The sequence below is a fragment of the Rhineura floridana genome, chromosome 14 (genome assembly GCF_030035675.1).
Source record: "Rhineura floridana isolate rRhiFlo1 chromosome 14, rRhiFlo1.hap2, whole genome shotgun sequence".
NCBI lineage: Eukaryota > Metazoa > Chordata > Lepidosauria > Squamata > Rhineuridae > Rhineura > Rhineura floridana.
The window spans coordinates 11,188,740-11,211,225 of record NC_084493.1 but is presented as its reverse complement, the minus strand read 5'-3'; the positions used below and the strand labels follow the sequence as shown (position 1 = coordinate 11,211,225).

The 22,486-nt window shown below is 43.4% G+C and overlaps 1 long non-coding RNA gene and 1 pseudogene across 1 annotated transcript in view; both read left to right on the top strand.

The window, feature by feature from the left end:
- The window catches only part of LOC133369801 (uncharacterized), a 201,447-nt gene that overhangs the window by 132,831 nt on the left and 46,130 nt on the right, over positions 1-22,486 (top strand). The gene's annotated exons all lie outside the window — the stretch shown is intronic.
- LOC133370159 (5S ribosomal RNA) lies at positions 9,553-9,672 on the top strand (annotated as a pseudogene).

Genomic DNA, 22,486 nt, shown 5'->3' with positions numbered 1-22,486 from the left:
TAACATTGCTTCACTGTGCTGCTGGTTTGCCTGTAGAATGTTTGGAAGCTCAAACCACAGTTTTGGGTTCTAAGTGATGGTTGGCTCAAACCACGGTTTGGCATGATGCCTGGATCGAGGTAGCATCCCAGGAGTCTGAAGCAGGCATTGTAAAGTCTTTCCAACTTAGCTGGCCCCAGCTCATCACCACCAAAAGCTTTTTCTCCCTGTTCCCTCACATATCAAGCCACATGCCAAGCCTTGCATCTGGTGCTGTCCCATGAAGCTGTGGTGTGTGTACACTCCAGCCGTGGATGAGGTAGATCACATGGGTCTTTCTCACCCAATAAGGTTCCTGCCAGCAGAGTGGGAGGGATGCCAATCATCACACTGTCAAGTTCGTAACTTGGAATGGTCAGGAGGACTGCCTGTGTGTAGGAGAGAAGCAGCCCTACAACTGTTCCCATTGGCAGCATGAAATTGACTAGGAACTGGGTGTACAACTTTTCCCATTGGTGAAAGTGCAATTTACAAGCAACTAGCCCTGTGAGTTTCCCCACTGAAGAAAATGAAATTGACGTCCTGTATGCAGAAACACACTGCTACCTCCATAGGCATTTCATCAAATATGACTGAGAACCCCATTTTATATCTAGCTTTGGAATTTTATTTTATTCCCTTGCCCTTTTCCTTTATCAGGCTCACTCCTCTGTACTTGGGCGTGTTCCGTCTGTGACATGAGCTTTCAAATCTGCTGTAAGGAATGTGTTGAATAAAGATCAGAGGTACTGCAGATGAGAACCCCCATTCTTCCCCACCCAGTATTTCCATTAATAGCCTGAGTGCTATACACTGGAGGAAAGAGAAAACACAAAAGCCTTTGAAATTTGAGCTAACTTCTCTGGATAGCCCCATTGCCACTGTCCTGAGCTTAACTTTGCCTAATAGGCAATGATGGGAGGCGGGAAGGAACCAGAGCTTATGATGACATGTCTGTTGAGGATTTTCTCTTGGCTCAGCCAAGGAAAAAACAACATGTTAATAAAGGGAACTTGTCTAGTTCAAATGAAAACTCTGTTAATGAACACTTTTATTTCTGTTTTTTGGAGTGTGTTGGATTTTCTCTCTCAAAAATAAAATAGACAATGCTATATTCTTGCTGGATTCAGCTGTGTTTGCTGGTCACTTTTATCTTTTTGTGTGCATGCAAGCTTCTAATTATACACAAGAGCGAGTGATCTCTCCTGTAATTAATAATGAGGCTTGCTTTCACTTGATCTGTCTGCACTGGGTTTTTCCTTTCATTGTGTTCTCTTCTTACCCTGTATCGTGCTTATTTAATCTTTCTAGAGGTATTTCGTCAGATCCTCCTTTCTGTCTGCCTTCCTCATACGTTTCAGTGTTAAGTACAATGTCTGGGGTGATGGCCCCATTTCATCGCTGTTTTCCCCCCTTTCTGATCTGCTTCCTCAGCATATTAGCTGTTGAAAGTCTGTGGATGTGTTTACAACCAAAGTTCCCATGCAGAGGTCTTGATGCAGAGTGAAATGTTGAGTCCAGAGACCATACCATGGTGTTTAAAGTGTTAAAAAGCTAAGTGGTTTTTTTAAAAAAATTATTATCAGGGTTGCAGACAGGAGTCTTTCGCAGCCTTACCTGGAGATGCAGGGGATTGACCTTGGGACCTTCTGCATGTAAGGGAGATGCTCTTCCACTGAGCTACAACCCCTCCACAAAACATGATACTGGTAAATTTGCACAGACTGGTTTTTTTGTGTTGGGAAGAGCTAATTTGAAGATCTCATTAAACTATGTGCCTGAACTTGTCTGAAAGCTTGCTTACATAGACATTCACAATGCACGAAAACTAGCTGTACCAAAGCTAGATGTGCCTGAAGTAAGTGGAACTAAGTCCTAGTTGTCACGTGAGTTGGACTGTTGTGCACCGCTTCAGACTGCATGTGATAAAATGTCCCTCTTTTCAAAAATAAAACCTCCTTGCACACAGAACCTGGCATGTTAGGCAGAAAGCTAAACCAGAACCACAATACGCTAGTTTTCTATGTACAAGGATCTTTTTAAAAAAATACTTTTTAAAACAGGCATAAAAGATTCCACATTTGATTGGGAATGGCAACACTGGGAGAGCTGGTTCTTAATATTTTTTGCCTGTGCCATTTCTGTTGCAACTTACTGAATTGCACGGCAATAGTACTTTATGGCAAAATGCTTCACGTCAGTACTACTGAAATCAAGCAGTTTTGCAGCAGTTTTGAAACACTTGGCTCCAGTTAATGTGCATGATGCTTTTGGACAGTAGTTTGTTCCTCCATCATCATCTCAAGGACACAGTGAGTACACAAGGCTGAAAGGCAAGTGGGCTGTTTGGTTATTTTTGATTGCACTATCTAGAGTCTTCTAGTCAAGTTTTGGAACAATTAAATATTCAAGCACTGTGGTTAGAGTGCCCAGATTAAAAAATACATAGACAGGGTTCCTGTATTTTTAATAGTTGTGCAGAAGAGGGCATTTCAGCAGACAGCTTGCATGACACATCTTCTGAATAGCTATTACAGGTACAGGAGTCTTGTTCTTCGTCCTTAAAAAAAAAAAAAAACCAGCCTGGAAACCCTAACTATAGTGTGATTCACACAATGCAATTGTTCCCCTGATATCAGTTGACCCTCATCCCAACCCCAGTAGCTGTTATTAGCCCTATAGGAAAAACACAGGTACTGGTATCAAAGGCCTAAATTACACTGAAATGCTTAAATCTTATATAAATCTGTTGCAGATGTTTCACTCTGTCAGCTTTGACAATGCTAATCTACTTTTATTGCTGGTGCTGTTGACATCAGGCAGGCATCTTTGCTATATTCTGTTCAACATCTGCTTAAAACTTTTTTGTTTAGGTAAGCCTATCCAGACACATAGATGTTGATGTGTTTTAATCTTTTTAGCCTGTTGCTGTTTTAATCATTTTACAGTGTTTTAATTACTTGTTTTGAACTGTTTTACCAATAATTTTAATGTTTTTTGTAAACTGCTTAGAGGTTTTCAAGCGGTATATCAATCTTGTTAATTAATGAAATGAATAAATGAATGAATAAATAGTGATTACTGTGCTGCCTTTCCAACATGTGACCAGCACAGCTGACAAGCCATTTGTTGCATCTGTATGTCAAGATGCATTTGCAGAGTTCTTGTGTACAGCAGTACTACCAAAACTTGGAGTGTGTGTTGGATACAGATGAATCTATCCTGAACAAAAGTGCAGTTCCTCAGAGGGATTTTCAGAGGTGAAGTGGAATCTGAATGAAGTGGCACATGTTTGAAATGGGCAGCCTTGAACTGCTTTGCTGTGCCTTAGCAATCCAGACATCAGAAACATTGTGCAAACAAGTGTCTGCTAAAAGTGAAAGTAATGCCTCTAAGCTTATAATATAAGCGCTAAAGGCTAGGTAGAGTGATGGTGAAAGGGAGAACAAACACGAGAGTGGGGAGAGCTCCATTGTGTCTGGCAGGTAAAACTAATAATCGGGGTATGATTTTATCTAGGAAGTAAATCCTGTTTAGTTCTCTGCCAAAAATTAGGTTTAAAGGTGCATTGCACAAGAGCCCCTGGACCTATATGTCTGCAAGATGGCAGGCTTCTTACCCAGGAGCACCTTCTCATGTCTGAAATTTTCAGACAAATAGCCCACAAAATAAAAGGGGGAGATCAAGTCATATCTTTTTTGTCCATCCAAAAGCTGTCACAGCAAATTGTGCAGGAGAACCACTGCAGCTGTACTTCTGAAATTTGGCAGGGTTCATGTCCCCAGAAAGAGAAAACATACCTGCAAATTTCATCAAATTCTGTCCCAAAATAAAAACAATATAGAGCGATAAAAATTTCAAAGTATCTTGCACAAGAGTCCCTGGAATTCTTTGCCTGTAATTTGGCAGGCTTGTCCACTTTGCAGGTGATACTATACCTGTACATTACATCCACTTCTGTCAAAAGGGCAGGAGTTAGGGTTGCTATGGTGAATTGGCAGGAACAAAGTGGACCTGAACAACTCCCTCTGCTGAATCAGTCTATAACATACCACAGACCAAGGCAGATTGTCTTCTGAAGTGCAAAAGGGGTTCTGAAGGGAATCATGTGATTGGTGCAATACCCCTACCCCAAAGCCATTACTTTATATGAGAAGCAGTGTGGTATAGTGGTGTGATTACTGTAAGCATTCATTGTAGCTTTTTCATTGGAAGTGGAGTTAGGGATGGCAGGGATCAAATTGGGGGTTTGCTCTGTGTATTTCAGCTGGGGTTTTGTATGGCTCTTGAGATGCAAAAAAAATCCCAACCCGTCTCTGACTCTCTCTTACCAAAAAAGTCAGCGATTTGAACCTGGGCATTTGTGTGTCAGACAACTTGTTTGATTATAGCATTAGCGTTCGGTCAGTCACAATGAGCCTTTGAATTTAACATCCCATTAAGATGAACGGGTGATGTTCATACCTTGGGGCCGTAGATTCAACCAAGGCAGTGCTCTGTTATTTACACTGTGTGTATATAGTGAGCCAGAAAACCTGTGGATTTCGGGGGTTTTTTCCCCCTGAAGGGAAAAGCTTTGTGTTTCTAGAGAACACAGCAGAGTTTGCAAAAAGAAAAAGAAAAAAAAGACCCCAGATCAGCAGTGCCGATAAATTTGGAGAGCTGCCAGCTATCACTTTAAACGGTAAGAGATCAAATGAAGCTTTCCCCACCTGGGTTCAGATCCTAGCTTGGGTCAGATCTGCAGGTGTTGGTTTGCTCCAGTAATTCAAGCTGTGTCTCTTCCCCCCCCTCCACTTTAGAAGTCATTTATCCACCCACATCTCTTCAAGGGAGGGAACAAAAGGGAAATGCGATGCTGTCTATGCGACCCATTCTAACCTCAACAGTGTGCATCAAAGCTGGGCTTTCCCTGCCCTTTTCATCCACATCTCCATTTTGCCCTTGTAAAAAGGGGTGGTATCCTCCATCCTGTTTGCATTGCTTCATTGTTTTCTTTATTGGTACCTTCCACTGAGATTGGACATATCTTTATGAACGGTATTCTTTCTGATCTCCTTATTTACCTACAGAGGCACTCATGGCGCTGTCTTTCTTTTCTGGCACATTGCATTGCTTCCTTCATTTGAACCCACTCTAGTCCTCTTGGGAAGAACTGTGGTTCGGCGGCAGAGCATCTGCTCTTTGCATGCGGAAGGTCCCAGCTTCAGTCCCCGGCATCTCCAGCTAGGCCTGGAAGACCTGCCTGGAAACCCGGGGAGCCGTTGCCAGTCCATGTAGACCAGTGCCTGGCTCAGTACAAGGCAGCATCCTATGTACCTTGTCAAAACTGGTCTGTTGAAATGCCACATTGCAGCTGCTTTGAATCTGGGAATAAATCAAGAGTCACAATGCAGGTCACCTCCGGGGAAACCCTCATTCTGAGTTTTGCAATATATATATATATATATATTCGGCTTACTCTCTTTGAATCTTTTGGGGGGAGTTATAAATCTAAGGAACTAACAGCGTGTCTATCACGAGAACGGATGGAGCGCACATGGAAGTAGTCCAAGCCTTTCTTCCACACACCCTTTGCCTGTTTTAATGACAGCCATGCTGCCAGCTCCTCAGATTTACAACACTCATGAACATTCAAAGAGATGGAGCAGGGAAAAGGTGCAAACCCAAAAAGAGGCTTTCACAGGAGGGGTACAGTGCTAGGAGATGGATGGAAAGGCCTTAATCTGGTTCATTCCTTTTTTGCATTTGCTCACAGGTAAGTGGATTCTGTTCTGTTTCCATGTAGATTTTTTCTAGGAGGAAAATCCTTTAAAATCTGCACAGTTTTTGGATGGCATTCAATGTTGGTCCTACTCAGAGTAGACCCATTGTAGTTAATAGATATGGCTAACGTAGGTTCATAAATTTCAGTGGGTCTACTCTGAGTAACACTTAATTGACTAGCACTCTCAATGTTAAAGTGCTTACAAGGTTGACCAAGGAATGAATCTTTCTTTCTTTCATTCTTTCTTTCCTCCCTGCCTTCCATACTAGCAGTCTGGAGCAGCTAGCATGCACTTTTCCTTCTTTTGAAAATCCTATGGAGGCAGCCATGTTTTTATCCATACAGGAGGTGTATGTAACAAAGTCCTACTCAGAGTAGACCCACTGAAATTAATGAACCCTAAGTTTGGCATGTCAGTGACCTTCTGTGGGTTACTCTGAGTAGGCCTAGCCTTGGATCCCACCAAGGGTTCCTCTAGACTGCACCTATTTTGCAGGAGGGATTGCAGCATATAACAGACATTTAGCTTGGTGCAGTTAAAGTGGATTAAAGTGTTCTGTCGCCTTACCTCAACCAAATCTGCTTCATATATATTTTGTCTTCTTGCAGTTAGGAAAGTGACAGTGACATGGCCCTGGAAAGTATGGGACAAACAAATGGTTAATGGGAAGATTTGCCCTGCAAGCAAATCAGGCTGAATGCTCAATAGAGATGGCATATAGTCTAACCTCAGTGCAGGGAGGGAGGGACTTGTCAGTTTCAGTCCTCTTAGTTTCTCATTTTTCCAGTCTTAAATTCTACATTTCTACAGCAATTTGTTTGTTTGTTTTTTTAAAAAAATCCTCATGAACATTCTTCAGCGTTTTAGTGGGAATTCATCCGGATAAACACAGTTTTGCAGGCAGTTTTGCCTAATGTACACATTTCCCAAGCAATTTCTCACATTTTAATGCATTTTAGTAAACACTGTTTGCTTGGAGAGCTACATCGCAAAATTTGGATAAGTGCAAATTTCAAAGGATGGCTGTGTTTTGGTCCTCATATTGTTTTGGGAAACTGCAAATTTGGCAGATTAGGCTTTAAATGTGAACTGAACTGAGTCCCCCCCCCCCGGTTCCTACCTTCCTGTAAGCTTTGTGCAAGAAGATCAGGATGAATGCTCAATATAAAGGTTGTCTGGAGGGGCCCTGATAGCAAACATAAATGATCAAAAAGAGGGAAGCTATGTAAAAGCCTTTGGAAACAGCTAGGGTTTTAACAGCCCCCTAAAAGAGTCCAGCGACTGGGTCCTTACTTTCTTAACAGCTCACCATTGCAGTTCTTTGAAGATCTTGGCTCTTGCCACAGGTCCCAAGAGCCCACGATCTAGATTTGGGTAGAACTCCTGGCTCATAGGTTTTATTTTCCGTACTGCTGGCTCTCATGTTTTGCACACTCTGACTTCCCAAGCCTGAGAACAGCAGCCATTTCAGAAGACGGGGATACAATTTCTACCAATTTGTCCCTGACAAAGAAGTCTTTTCAAAATTGAGTTGGCTTCCTTTTTTGTTCGAAGCACTAGTAAACACAATTAGCCTCATTAACCCCAGTTTCTGATTCACAACAGAAAATTAGCCTACAATCACTGAGTGGCTGGAAAGCGCTCTTCTAATTAGTCCTCGGCAGTCTGCAATGAGGAATCCATTCTGTGAGATATTAGCAAGCTTATGACTTCAATCAAGGGCTTCGTTTGGAAACAACAACCGCAGCCCAAAACAAAGGACAACAACCCTTGATCTAGACTATGACTGCTGTTTTCTACTGGTGTAAATCTCTTTGGATGAAATCTGGACTTGCTGCTGTTAAGAAAAGTTTACTGCCATTGCCATCCACTGGGAGAGGATTTCATGCTATGATTTCTAATTTGTGCTGATGTAATTGCATTGAAATGGGTGCCTGACTTGCAGTCTCTGATTAGCAAGATGAAAAAAGAGAACACTACCAGATATCTAAGGGGCAAGCTTCAAACAGTTTTATGCTTATTTATTTTGAAAGCATTTTCATCTCAATTTCTAGCCAATGAGGCTTCCAGATGATTTACATAAGATCAATAAAAATGATAAGAGCATCCCTGCCTGCCGGCTTGCAGTCCGAACAGAACAGCATAAAAGGGAAGAGGTTAGGAGGGAAAAATTAAACTTGGGCTCCAGTTCTTAAAGTTACAGAATTATTATTTATTTATTAAATTTATATCCCACCCTTCATCCCAGAAGGATCCCAGGGTGGCAAACAATTATAAAACACTAAAAACATCTTTAAAATACATTTAAAACAAAACATCTTTTCAAAAAAAATTTTTTTAAAAAATATGGTGGCAGTTGATGGAGAGAGGAATATCTTTTAATTTATTAATGTAGAACATTTATATCCTACCTTTCAGCTAGAAAGCTTTCAAGGCAGATTACAAACAGTAAAACGCAAGAATCATTTTATGAAAGGCCAATCCTTTACCTAAAAGTCCAATAAATATCACTAAAAGAAACACATTAGCCATTAAATGCTTGGGTGAATAAAACAGTCTTTAACAGTATCAGCATCGTTTCATGAATCACCTTTCACATGCATCTCAATGTGACTTATAAACATACCCCAAAAAAGCTAAAAAACATTTAGAAACAGTTCAACCCCCCTTTATCATCATTATTATTATTTGCCTTCAAGTTGATCCCCACTTATGGCGACCCTAAGAATATTCATAGGGCAGTGACTGGCCCAAGGTCACCCAGTGAGCTTCATGGCTGTATGGGGATTCAAACCCTGGTCTCCCAGGTAGTAGTCCAACACTTGAACCACTATGCTACACTGGCTCTCAAAGATAGGGTTTTTTTAAAAATACAAAACAAACACCTTTTCATTCAGCTTGTAAAACTTGTTGAAACAAAAATGGCTTCAATTGTTTCTAGAAAGCACAGATAGCGGGCACCTCTTGTATCTCAGTAGGGATATTGTTCTACAAAACAGGGGCAGCCCCACTGAAAGCCCCACTCTGAGTTGCTGTGGAGCAGGCTTCTGATGGTTTAGGGAGTTCAACGAGAAGCTCTGCTACAGAACATAGTGACCTACTGAGTATGTAAGGGATAAAGTGGTCTTTCAAGTAGCCTGGTCCTGAGCTGTATAGGGCCTTATATGTTAGTACCAAAACCAGGAACTTGGCCCAATAGCAGATTGGCAACCAGTGCAGATCCCACAGGCAAAGTGGTATATGCTGGCAGTAGTTTGGCACCTAAAAAAAAAAAGCTGAGAACCAGCACCACATAAACATCTCTAGAGGAGATATTTCATCAATGAGGTGTCACCACAGAAAAGGCTGTGTCCCTGATTGCCAGTCACCTAACCTCTGCATCCAGAAAATGATTGGAAGGCAAGAGTGGGGAAGCTTTCAGCCCAAGGGCCATCTTTCCTTCTGGGCAACCTTCTGAGAGCCACATGCCAGTGGTGGGTAGAGACTATAAGTAAAAGTGGGAGCAGCAATAAAGGTAAATTTGCTAGAGTTCAAGGTCACATTCCAGCCAGTCAAAAACACTCGATACAAAGTAGGGTGTACGGCCTGGGGAGAGTTTCAAGGGCCCATCTCTGCCTTAAGGGATTGATGGTGATATGGAACAAAGTTGTCCTTTGGATAGCCTGGGCCCACACTGTTTAGAGGTTCATAGGTTAAAATCAGCACATTTAATTCTATCCAGGGAAGTTAGGGATTGGAAAGACATTTGATTGTCTTGCATTTTATGGCCATTGGGCCATACTGCTCTGAACACGCCTGACCTCGTCTGAACTTGGAAGCTAAGCAGGGTCAGGCCTGGTTAGTACTTGGATGGGAGACCACCTGGGAGTACCGGGTGCCGTAGGCTTAGAGGAAGGCAATGGTAAACCATCTCTGAATACCTCTTACCATGAAAATGCTATGAATATATCCAAAATAAGATTCATAGGGTCGCCATAAGTCATAATTGACTTGAAGGTGCATAACAACAACAGAACACTTCCTGAGCCTATCTGTGAACTGCCACCCATTTTGTAATGCACTTTGCCTGCCAAAAGCTGTGTGCAACACGTGAATTAGGGGAAAGGTTCACTCAAAAATTGATATTTAGTAAAGAAGCACTGAAAATGCCTTATATTAGGCAAAATGTCATGTGTTAAAAGAAATGGGGGTGAAAACTATACGGATTTTCATGTGGTCCTTTTTAAAAAAAATGCAAACTGATGTGGAAATGGGCCAAAAAAGTTTGGAGAATCGAGAAACCAAAATGGACCAATTCGTCCCTCCCTAGAAAAAGTTTCGTTCGATAAAAGTTTGCTGTGCCTGGTTTGATGTAACTATAAAATGTCCCTCTCTGAGGGACAAGCACTTTCCCGTGGAAGAAATTTTCTGGGGATGGGTTGCGATTGAGGAACGACATGTTTTTTTAGATTGATCGGCCTGGTGTGAGGGGAAGTGATTTCCCTGTCATTTCCCTAGCGCGTTAGATTTCCCCATCACGACTCTTGTTAAGGCAGAGGGCAATGTGAAAGCTTTCCTTCAGATCTGCTTCCCCTGGGTGATGGGGGGAGTGGAATTGCCTCTAACACAATTCCAACCACATGGGGTGAGGAGAGGATGGGGATGGCATTATTGGCCTTGCCCCCTCTATTGCATTCCAGATGGCCCATCCCTGTAGCCCTTCATGTGTTTCGGCTGAATTTTGGCTGCAGGGAGTCTCAGCTACTTGAGTAGCCTCCCCGCATAAGGACACGGGAAACTGCCTTATTACAGAGTCAGACCCTTGGGCCATTTAGCTCTGCATTGGCTACACTGGCTGGCAGCAGCTGTCCAGGGTGTCAGGCAGGGGTGTCTCCAAGCCCTACCTGGAGACACCGGAGATTGAACCTGGGACCTTTGGCATACAAGGCTGATGTTCTACCACTGAGCTACAGCCTGTCGGAAGGCAGAGCTGGGGTCCCAATCCCGGGGAGCTGGATCCCGGAGAGTTGGGAGAAGAGTATTCGGATGGATGGCAGAGGGAAGGGGGAGGAACTTCCCCCCTTTGGAGCGAAGACAAAACAGAGGAACTGCCAGTGATAAGGTCGCTTAGCAACGGGGAGCCTGAGCCCTCCCTGGACATTCTCACGCCTCCCCCTCTTTCAGGCTCAGAGCAAGAGGGGGAAGAGGGAGGGCTGCTCACAGCAGAAAAGCGGGGAGGCAGTTTACCATCAGCCCCTCCCCTATCCCCCATCCTGGAATCAGAAACTTCAGAAGAGGAGGGGGTGATGCTTCCCTCCTCACCGCGCACACGCAGGCAGCTGAAAAGACAGGAGAGAAGGGGGGAAAGGCAGGCAGTACCTGAGGGGCAGTTAAGGAGGAGCGAAAGATTGCGCGCCCGTTTGGCCCCTTCTTAAAGAACAGGCGGGAAGAAGTCCCTTGCTCTGTCAACTTTTTCCCAATGCCGCAGGACCTGTATCCCTGTATTGCTTCATGAGAAAACGCAGTCTTTGTTTGGACATTACCCTAATAAAACACGAATTAACTACAACCGCTGGTCTGGTTCCTGAGTCACATCCTGGGCCTGACACAGCCCCTTAACCATCAGGGTTTTACATTGCATGGGGAGTCTGCGCAAGCGCAGCAGGCTTCCTGCTGCAGAGGTTCAGCCTGAATATGAAAGGGCTGCAGGAGTACAACAGAGAGGGCAGGGCAAACAAGTGCATTGGAATTCCAAGTGATTGGATTTACCTGCGGGGAAACTGGCTGGTCAATTGACCGTAATAAATCTAATGAATGAATGAATGAATACCTGCGGGGAAATGACTAAAGAGGGGCCATGTGGTTAGATATTTGGGGATGCACATAGCTAGGGATGGAAAGGTCTGTCAGTTTTGATTCTCTGATTCTTATTTTTCCAAGGTTGAATTTCTCCTGACAAGCACATTTTTGTGTGCAGTTTTGACTTACGTACACTTTTTTGCAGGCATTTTCTCCAAACAGCATGCATGTTTGGTATGCTATTTTCACTGATATATCCAGTTTCATGTACATTCTCCTCAAATAGATGCATTTTTGTAAACATTGTTTGGCTGGAGAACCGAATCGCAAATGCGAATGTCAAAGGATGGCTGCGTTTTGGTTCCCATATTGATTTGGAAAGGGCAGATTTGATAGATTCGGCTTTTGCAAAATTTGGTACAAGTGCGAATTTCAAAGGATGGCTGCGTTTTGGTTCCTATATTGTTTTGGAAAGTGCAAATTTGATAGATTCTGCTGAAATGTGAGCGGAATTGAAAATCACCCCTATCCTTACACACGGCGCACACGCTTCTGTTTAAACTGTAAAGTGGATATATTGGGAAGAGCTCAAATATTGTGCAAGCTCTTGGCCTAAAGGAATATCCATATTAAACTTTCCTCTCATTTTCAATTGTGCCCTGCAAAGTGCAGACAGCCCCCTGGGAAGGATATCCATTTGAACCAATTTGACTGGGCAGTGTGAAATGAAGCTCAGGCTGTTCCATCCTGACAACTAAACTGCAAATGAGAAGTTTTTATAACTCAAGAAAGAAGTTCATCCAGTCCACTTTGTATGTTTATTACAAAGCATTAGAGTAACTGAAGAGTGACAAAATGGAGATAGCCTAATTTTATTTATTAGATGCCTGGAGCACTTATGATAGAAATGGAACAATGTTAGTGAAATGAATATTGCATGCTCATTTCAGAGCACAAACCGCCCCCAACCTCTTGCAAGACTGTGGAGTTGAAGCCTCCAGAGCACTGCCGTGGCCATCCATGCGAAAGGCACCCTTGTGTGCAAAATGATAGTTCTAGGAATGTCAGCCAATCAAGCAGTCTAATTGGCAGTACTATTTAAGTGTCTCAACATGGAGATGGCTGATTTTTCAGCTTCTAACACCACCTAGTTCTCCCAAGTAGTAGCTGTAAAGATGCTGTCCTCTTTGTGCACTGCTGGACTGCGCCAATCATGGGTTCAAAAGTGGACGACCAGTGCCACTGGTTGCAGTGCCAGTTGTTGGAGCACTGGACTAAGAGGAGAGGGTGTTATGTGCCTTCAAGTCAATTTCGACTTATGCCGGTCCTATAAATCAGCAACCTTCAATAGCATCTGTTGTAAACTACCCTGTTCAGATCTTGTAAGTTCAGGTCTGTGGCTTCCTTTATGGAATCAATTCATCTCTTGTTTGGTCTTCCTCTTTTTCAACTCCTTTGTGTTTTTCCCAGCATTATTGTATTTTCTAGTGAATCATGTCTTCTCATTATGTATCCAAAGTATGATAACCTCAGTTTCATCATTTTAGCTTTTAGTGATAGTTCTGGTTTAATTTGTTCTAACACCCAATTATTTTTCTTTTTCACGGTCCATGGTATGCGCAAAGCTCTCCTCCAACACCACATTTCAAATGAGATGATTTTTCCCTTATCTGCTTTTTTCACTGTCCCAACTTTCACATTCATACATAGAGATTGGGAATACCATGGTCTGAATGATCCTAACTTTGGTGTTCAGGGATACATCTTTGCATTTGAGGATCTTTTCTAGTTCTCTCATAGCTGCCCTCCCCAGTCCTAGCCTTCTTCTGATTTCTTGACTATTGTCTCCATTTTGGTTAATGACTGCACCAAGGTATTGTTAATCTTTGACAAGTTCAATGTCCTCATTATCAACTTTGAAGTTACATAAATCTTTTGTTGTCATTACTTTAGTATTCTTGATGTTCAGCTGTAGTCCTGCTTTTGTGCTTTCCTCTTTAACTTTCAACACCATTTGTTTCAGATCATTACTGGTTTCTGCTAGTAGTATGGTATCATCTGCATATCTTAAATTATTGATATTTTCCCCTCCAGTTTTCACACTTCCTTCATCTTGGTCCAATCCCACTTTCCGTATGTTATGTTCTGCATATAGATTAAACAAATAGGGTAATAAAATACACCCCTGTCTCACACCCTTTCCGATGGGGAACCAGTTGGTTACTCCATACTCTGTCCTTACAGTAGCCTCTTATGCAGAGTATAGGTTGCGCATCAGGACAATCAGATGCTGTGGCACTCCATTTCTTTTAAAGCATTCCATAGTTTTTCATGATCTACACAATCAAAGGCTTTGTTGTAATCTATAAAACACGGCGATTTTCTTCTGAAATTCCTTGGTCCGTTCCAGGTTCAAATCCTCACTCAGCCATGAAGCTCACTCTCTCTCAGGGTAACCTGTCTCACAGGGTTATTTTGAGGATAAAATCAGGGAGAACCATGAGGTCCTTGGAGGGCTACAGGGGGTAGCCAAACAAATGCACCCTCCCAATCTTTAAAACGGCGTTGGAACTGGGTAGGACTGTGAGCAAGTGACTACTTTATTTGTGGGCAGAGAAATGGGGGGGGCTTTTACTAAATATGGGGATGAGAAATTCTTGAAAAGTTTCTTGGGGGGGGGTTGCCAGTGACAGTAGCACAGCTTTTTTCTTCCCTTCACAGATTTTGTTTTTTTCCTCTGTCACTGCAAACAGCAGCAAAACATTTGGCTGAAGGTTTCTCCAATTGTTATTTTAATAGTGCTCGCTTTGTTATTGTGTTTTATGATACATGATTTGTGATTTGATTATCAGCTTGTATCAGGTTAATCATCATCATCATCATTTATTACCTGACCTCCACCCAAAGGTCCCAGGGCAGGTTACAACAACTTTAAAATACGGCATTAAAAACAATGTACTGTAAACACAAATCCCAAATATTTTTATGTTATGATGAGACTGTATTTTGTAAGCTGCCTTGAGTTTACTTAGTGAAAAAAGGCGGAGTAGTTGAATCCATGGGTAGCAACTGTGGTGACCTCGAGGTGTTGCTGGACTTCAGCTTCCATCAGTCCCAGCCAGCATGGCCAATGGCAAGGGGTTATGGGCGTTGGACTCCAATAATATCCAGAGGGCACCATGTTGGCTACTCCTGATGTAAGCAATCTAGTTGTGAGCAAGGTTGTAGCCTTTCTCCTCGATCTTGCAAGGAGATGTGCCACAACAGAGGAAGACGCAGATTTACATCTGCACGTGCATTGCAATATGGTGCTCACCCAGGCCCCATTGCACCGGCTGAGTGCATCTTGGTTATGGGTGGGAATGCACACCTCTATGTGAAGCCTCTAGTTATTGTGCATGACTAGATGCAAGTGATTATAACTGGATCAGATGTGCGTCTGTTTAGTGCAGTGGCCCCATTTCTCTCTCCTGCTCTTCTGTTTGCTTGTCTGTACTTTTATTTCTAAGCAATAATACCCGAAATGGCACCAAAGTGTATTCTGTATGGCATATTCATAACAGCAGCAACCACAGCAGACTGCAGAAAAGGGGCATTTTTAGCATTAATTTTCTCTGTGTTGTTGTGGCTGGGTAATTATGCACACGAAAGGTCACCTTGTGTACGGCAGTAGCAAACATGGGAAACCACCTAAGGGGGCTTCGTAGTAAGCAGAAAGGCAATCGGAGAGGTAATCTTCTCCATTTTTGACTTCCTTGTCATCTTGTTTCCCCACGATGCTGAAATATATCGATTCTTTTATTATGCTCATACATTTTGTTTTACTTGCTCTGAATGAACACCAAATAGCACCATTGGGAGCTGCGTGGGAATCAAAGAGTGTGTGTGTGTATGTGTGTGTGCTTTAAAGCACTGCTCTGTTTAGTCCTAAAAAAGAGAGATCTAATTACTTCCTAGCCAGGAGCATTTTAGCGCCTGGGAAATGCAGAGTGCTAGTCCAGTCATTCAATAATCACAGCTCATCATGTGCGACATGCGGGGCAGACACAGATTAAGCATATTCCTTGTTAATAGCCGTACAGCAAGTGTGTAACTTCTCTCTCTCTCTCTCTCTCTCTCTCTCTCTCTCTCTCTCTCTCTCATTAGTGGTGCCACCAGAAAAGATGTGGTGAGGGAAGGAGGAACAAAAAAGTGCAAAGTGCATTCCTGGGGGTGTATGGAGGGCAAGTTTCATCCCACATATTAGATTTCTGAAAGAGAAATGATGGTACATTAATGCTTCCATCCAAATCTTATTCAGAAGCTACAACTGGTCCAAAATGCAACAGCCAGATTTACCTACTGAGATTCCATTTAGAATTTGCATAACTTTTGCTTTAAAACAGTGGCAGTTGGCAGTATGTTTTCGGGCACAATTCAAGGTGCTCACATTAGTGTTTAAAGCTCTAACCGATTTAGGCCCCTAGATCACCTCCTTTCCTACAGACCCTCTTGGTTGTTGAGATCAGCAGAGGGGACTGTCTTGGTAGTTCCTCAGCCCTTGAAAGTGAACCAGGGAGAACTGAAACACAGCCATCCTTCAAAATTTGCATTTATCTGAATTTTGCAATGCAGTTCTCCAACCAATGTTTACAGAAATGCATATATTAGTGGAAAATGTGCATACAATTGAATATATTTGTGACAATAACACATTATTCAGTTGTTATATACAACTTATTGGGATCAGTTTCAGTTGATGCGGCCTGATGACATGGACAAGGTACCTGCGACAATGCAGCCAGCAACATGCCCTATTGACCCGTTATTTATTTATTTCCTGCCCTCCTTAGCTTATTAAAACTTGCCAAGGGGGTGTGAACTAGTGGATCAAGGGTGTGGTCAATGCATCTTTGTGGGAAGGAGCAGTTCCAGCCACCCTGAAAGAGGCGGTGATCTGACCCCTTCTGAAAAAACTCACTTAGACTCTTTGGTTTGTGACAACTGTCACCCGGTCGCAAATGCCCCCTTTGTGGGGGTGGTGATTGAGAGGGTTGTGGCGCAGCGATTGCAAGTACTATTGGATGAAACAAATTATCTTGACCCATTCCAATCTAGCTTCAGGCCTGGTTATGGGAGTGAATCAGCCTTGGTAGCCCTGATGGATGACCTTTATCGGGAGAAGAACAGGGAGTGAGACCCTGTTATTCTTACTTGATATCTCAATTGGCTGCTTTGGATGAGGTCGTACTCCCTCTGAAAGAGCAGGTTCGTAATCTGGGGCTGCTCCTGGATCCATCTTATTAGGAGAAACTGCTTGCTAAAATGTGTTTATTAAAAGAAATGTATACTATAACTGCTGAAGAATTTTCATAAGGATTTTTTAAAAATAAAATTGCAAATTGTTGAATTCAGTGGGGCTTCGTTCTGAGTACACATGGCTAGGATTGCACTGTAAGTCCTGACCTGCACGTTTCCCAGGGAGGTGCAGATCAGGTCACTCCCAGCAGAATTTACAAAAATTAAATTCCACAAGTGTTCCTCTGTCAAAAGACCTGTGATTTCCTCGTTTGGGATAGGAATTTTCCTATTCCATATTTTTTTCATTTGTTATTCAAGTTGAAGGGTCTGTGAGTGGCTGCCCCCTGTGGTGACCTGCTAAACTGCAGGTGGCAGTCTTCTCAATGAAGTCCTTTCAGGCCCTGGACTGGCTCTGCCCATGCAGGCTGGCCATTGAATCCTTCTTGGGCAGAAGCAGTATCCTGGTCCAGCTGAGTCTTCTTGAGGAACCTAGTCTCTTTTTTTGCTCTGGCTTGTTCCTGTGTTCTTGGCTATGAAGGCAGCTTCGGAGCATTGGTCCATTTAACTAAGTAATGAGCCATGCTACTTTTAACATTCATTTTTTTAAAAAACCTTCTCCTTTTTCTTTAAAACACAGTGGATTATATGTGAATAACTGTACATATAGTGCTTTAAACATAAAGGTGGCCAGCTCACCTGATGCATGAGACAGAGGCAGGATATACAATATAATCAAGAGTCAATTCACTGGGCACTAAATACGTCAAAGGAAATGTGAAGGCAGGGGAAAGCCAGACTGAAGCTGTGCAGGAAAATAAAGGCAGCAATCTTAATCTGCCTGCAGGAAGGACCATAAATGCTACAGTGGTAGACATAAGAACATGCGAAGAGCTCTGCTAGATCAGGCCATTGGCCCCTCTAGTCCAGCATCCTGTTCTCACGGTGGCCAGCCAAATGCCTGTGGGAAGCCCACAAGCCCAAGCTGAGTGCAAGAGCGACTGGTATTTGGAACATAGCGCTTCTGACTGTGGAGGCAGAGCATAGCCAACATGGCTAGTAGCCATTGGTAATCTTATCTTCGGTGAATCTGTCCAATCCTCTTTTAAAGCCGACCATGTTGGTGGCCATCACTGTCTCTTGTGGGAGTAAGTTCCATAGTGGACCTCTATGCTGTGTACTTTCTTTCCTCTGTCCTGAATTATTTATTATTTATTTATTAAATTTACTTCTATTCCACCTTTCGGCCAAAGGCCCTCCAGGCAGCTTACAAAGAAAAATAGGCACAAATATAAAAATACAACAATTACAAAAGTTAAATTAAATAACAAATAACATTATTAAGGGGGGGGGAAATGTCCAGGAAAGAAACTCAGAGTTCAAAAAACTTGTCTTGAAAAGACATCCATCCCTTCTCCTGCTGTGTTTTGCATCTTGATGTCACAACCCCCTGAAGCCTATTCCAACTGAAGGCGGTGGTGGCTCCGTGGTCTTTTCCATGATGCCAGCTCCCACAGCCTGAGTGGCGACGCTCGCCAGCGGGGTGCTGTGGAAGCCAGTGAGGATGAAGCCGCGGCCGGGAGAGGGACGCGGGGTTGCCGGGGGAGGAACGCAGCACCATAGATGCAGGCCACACCTCCTGAATCTTCCAACGTTCAGCTTCACTGGATGTCCACGAGTTCCACGTGTCATGAGAGAGAGAAAAAAACGTTTCTCTACCCACTCTCTCCATGCCATGCGTAATTTTATACACACCAATCATGTCGCCTCTTACTCGCCTTTTCTCTAAATTGAAAAGCCCCCAATGCTGCAGCCTTCCTGCATAGGGGGAGAACATCTGCTTTGCATGCAGAAAGTCCCAGGTTCAATCTCTGGTGTCTCCAGGTTAGGACTGGGAAAACCAGTCTGCCGCCAGTCATTTTAGACAATACTGAGCTAAATTGATCAACAGCCTTGACTTCTTTTTGTCCCAGCAGGAGTTGGGAACAGTCTTGTTCCAATCAAGTTATTGTCCTCTTCCACTGGATGTCTGTGGAATGTTTATAACAGAGAGGGTGCATGCAAAGTGCTTTGAAAGTCTATAATCTAAAAGATAACAAAGGGTAGAGATGGATGACAGATTTGATTCTGTTCACATTTAAAGGCGAATCTATCAAGTTTGCACTTTCCAAAATAATAGGAGAACCAAAACACAGCCATCCTTTGAAATTCGCATTTATCTGAATTTTGCTATTTTCCTTTTTCCAACCAAAAATGGATATAATAGGGGAAAGTGTTTATAACAATTAATAGTGAAAATAACATGCAAAAATGCATTATACTGGGGGAAAGCTTGCAAAATGTGAACAACTGGATCACAAAATGTGTCAATTAGGAGAAATTCTCACTGAAAAGTTGGTGAATTTTCATGAGGATTTTTTTTTTAAAAAAAGCACAGATTGATGACAACTGCATCTCCTCTGGGTATGCAGGGACGTGAGCGATACACCATGGAGACGGGACTAAATCTGATGCCACACTTTGCAAGCCTGGCACATTTTTTATGGAACCAGCCGGGTCACATGATCACCTGCCATCCATCACCCGCAACAGAAACAGCGCTCATTTGTCAGCCTTAAAAATACCAAAATACCAAAAGAAAGGGGTGTGCAGTGGCAACAACAAACGCCTGACACCTCTTGCTGATTGCCAGTTTCACTCTGACAGCCTGAGCAAATCACTTTTCAGAGACAATGACTTGTTTACTGTTCAATGAAACTTGAACGGAAGATATTTTCACAACATGCTCGGAGCGAATTTGCCAGATGTTTCACTCCCTTTGTGCTCTTCTGGACAGGAGAGCTCGACCGAGTGCCTGCTGCCAACTGAGGCTAGTAAATCAGTCTGAACAAGGGAAGCGGAAGAATTTAGCGCTTTGTCTGCCTGTGTGTGTGACCACATAAGGATAGACATGTCCCCATTCACGATCTGGCTAGCCCGGTGCTTCCTGAGTTTTCCTTAGAGGTTGATCTCAAATACACATTGCGTGTGTGTCTGTGTAGAGAGGAGGAGCCATGTTCTTTTGTTATAATCTAAGGTGGGGACATTTCGAGGTTTGGTTGAAATGCTCTTTTGGTGCCAGCAATGGAGATCATGTAAATAATCATAACAATACTATTTATTTTTAATGGAAAGGAAACATGTTTTGATCCAAACAGCACTCTCTCTCCAGCTGGGAGAATGTGAGAAATCTGAACATGTAGCACTTTTCCAAAGGCTGAATGTGACCCAGTAGAAGCAGGATATAACACTAGAGAAAGATTTAACAACCCTCTCTTGGCCGATTTCCGTTTCTCCGTCGTTTGCCCTGATCTTCTTACAGGCTGGGAGTATCAAGTAGATCCTGACTGTGTTTGCATCACTATGTGTCTAGAAAGAGCATTTTGCTTATTTTAAAAGGAGCAATAATATGTTTAGGGTGGTTTTTCTTCTTCTTTTGGCTTATTGGAAAACCAGTGATTATCTCACTCTTCTTATTTTTTAAACACACACACATTTGGGATGCCTTTTAAATTACTACACGTACCTCTAAAAGAGTTTGGGGTGAGTGTCTAGAGCAGCCTTTCCCAACTAGTGGGCCACCAGATGTTGTTGGACCACAATTCCCATCTTTTCTGACCATTGGCAATGCTGGCTGAGGCTGATGGGAGTTGTGGTCCAACAACATCTGGTGGCCCACTAGAGTGTCTAGAATTGGCTAAGAGCAAACTAATGCAACTAATGGGCTCCTATTGGGAGGAAGGGTGGGATATAAATCTAATAAATAAATAAATAGAATAATAAATAAAATAGAGACCTGGTCTCTGGGCACAGTTTACTTCCCATCTGTCTTCAGCTTGTGCTCAAGAGCTAGCCATTGCAGGAGTCGGCCTCATTGCTGACTTCCCTTTAGCAATGCCTGCGAAGAAGGCCATTCCTGTTCAGCCTCTCTGTAACCAGAGCACAAATCTCTCTGAACCCTGGGTTGCTTCTCAAACTCTTGGGGAAGGACATAGCTCAGTGGTACGGTGTCTGCTTTCCATGCAGAAGGTCCCAGGTTCTATATATAAGAACATAAGAAGGGACCACAGGATCAGGCCAGTAGCCCATCAAGTCCAGCATCCTGTTCTCACAGTGGCCAACCAGATGCCACGAGAAGCCCGCTGGCAGGACCTGAGTGCAAGCGCACTCTCCTCTCCTGCGCTTTCCAGCAAGTAGTATTCAGAAGGATGCTACCTCAGACCATGGAGGGAGGGCATAGCCATCATGGCTACTAACCAGTGATAGTTTTATCCTCCATGACTTTGTGCAATCCTCTTTTAAAGCCATCCAAGTTGGGGACCATCACTGCTTCATCTGCAAGGGAACCCCATAGTTTAACTCTGCATTATACCTGGCGTTTCTAGGTAGGACCAGACGCGACCCCCTGCCTGAAAACCCTGGAGAGCTGCTGCCAGTTAGTGTAGGCAATACTGAGCTAGATGGTCCAATGGACTGATTTTGTATAAGGCAGCTTCCCAGGTTTTCTTAGTCCTGGCCGCCTACTTCACAACCATTTGCATTTGTCAGCTTTTACACAGCATTTGCATTGCCATGTGGCCTGACACTGGAACTGCTGGCGCTCCAGTTGGCTGTTTCTTGCAACAGGCACGCATGCAGAATGTTTCCACAGAGGCCGGCTTGTGCAACCTGCTGCCAACAAAACTCTGCATTGGTCAGAAATGAGGATTTATCTGGATCCAGTGGACAGATGGAATGCAACTTGGTGCAGCCAAGGGTTATTTCAGACAAGGACCCGTTCCAGTAGATGTTTGGTTGCCAGGTTGAAGCAAATTGTTACATGTCTCCATATGCTGAAAAGGCTTCTGTTTTCCTAACCCAGGCCTTCATTTCAGTAGGACAGTGTCTGTATCAATGGTAGTTTTCCCTTTCCCCATCACAAAAAGCTGCCTTATACTGAGTCACACCATTGGCCATCAGTTAGATTGTCTAGCTGCAGCGGTAGCGCCTCTCCGGGGTTTCAAACAGGGAGTCCTCCCCAGCCCTACCTGGACATGCTAGGGACTGGACCCGAGACCTTTGGCATGCAAATCAGAGGCTCTACCACTGAGCTACGGCCCCGTCCCCTAATTTGTATTGAAATAACACCCCATTATCAACCCCAACAAGGGGAAACATGATAGCATTTCAGTGATGTGAAGATCACTACCATACGGCTGTCTCTGCACACCACTGACCCAATTCACAAAGCAGGGCATATCCAGTGGAAGGTGGTCTGTTAGGGTCCCCAACAGCTGGCCTTCTTACAGGGGGTGGCATTGCTTGTCACTGTCCTCCTCCTTAGTCACAGTGTTGCTCATTGTAGAAATCAGTAGGGAGGAAGATGGAATTAGAATAAGTTGGCTCTGCCTGTCACTGACTCTTGCTCCACCTATCATTTGCTTTGGTTCCACCTACTGTTGGTCTCCCTGCCTTCCACCCTGTTACTCCCATGGGCACCAGTCACCACCAGGCATACCCTGTTTCTGTTCTTTTCAAGTGGGCAGCTGGTTAATAATTTTCCCAATTTCATGAACTGACCACTTCCTGGTAAGGTTTGACCTGGCAGTGGTAGTTCCCCCACTTGC